Source organism: Notothenia coriiceps, unplaced genomic scaffold (assembly GCF_000735185.1).
Source record: "Notothenia coriiceps isolate Sejong01 unplaced genomic scaffold, NC01 NC01_scaffold00003306, whole genome shotgun sequence".
Taxonomy (NCBI): domain Eukaryota; kingdom Metazoa; phylum Chordata; class Actinopteri; order Perciformes; family Nototheniidae; genus Notothenia; species Notothenia coriiceps.
In genome coordinates this window covers 384,638-385,012 of record NW_011336007.1, presented here as the reverse complement: position 1 = coordinate 385,012, position 375 = coordinate 384,638, and the positions used below count along the sequence as shown (strand labels likewise).

At 35.5% G+C, this 375-nt stretch overlaps 1 protein-coding gene across 1 annotated transcript in view; it reads right to left on the bottom strand.

Moving 5' to 3' along the window:
- The window catches only part of LOC104941289 (calcium/calmodulin-dependent protein kinase type II subunit beta-like), a 44,275-nt gene that overhangs the window by 21,287 nt on the left and 22,613 nt on the right, over positions 1-375 (bottom strand). The gene's annotated exons all lie outside the window — the stretch shown is intronic.

Sequence of the window (375 nt, the reverse complement as noted above, 5' to 3'; positions counted from 1 at the left end):
TTTCATTGGTCCCTCTTCTTTAGAGAAGACCAGGAAATGATGGATACACGGATCGTGTTCAAATCAATAGGCACGCAATGACTCTAAATAATAATGATCACGCCACCAAACACACATTCAGACTAAAGGAACCAGCCTGTTTGGAAAATGAGAGAAGTAAAAAGTACAGGTATTTGTGTTCAACATGTAAGAAGTAGAAAGTACAGGGTATTTGTGTTCAACATGTAAGAAGTAGAAAGTACAGGTATTTGTGTTCAACATGTAAGAAGTAGAAAGTACAGGTATTTGTGTTCAACATGTAAGAAGTAGAAAGTACAGGTATTTGTGTTCAACATGTAAGAAGTCAAAGTAAAAAGTCGTCAGAAAAATAAGTAG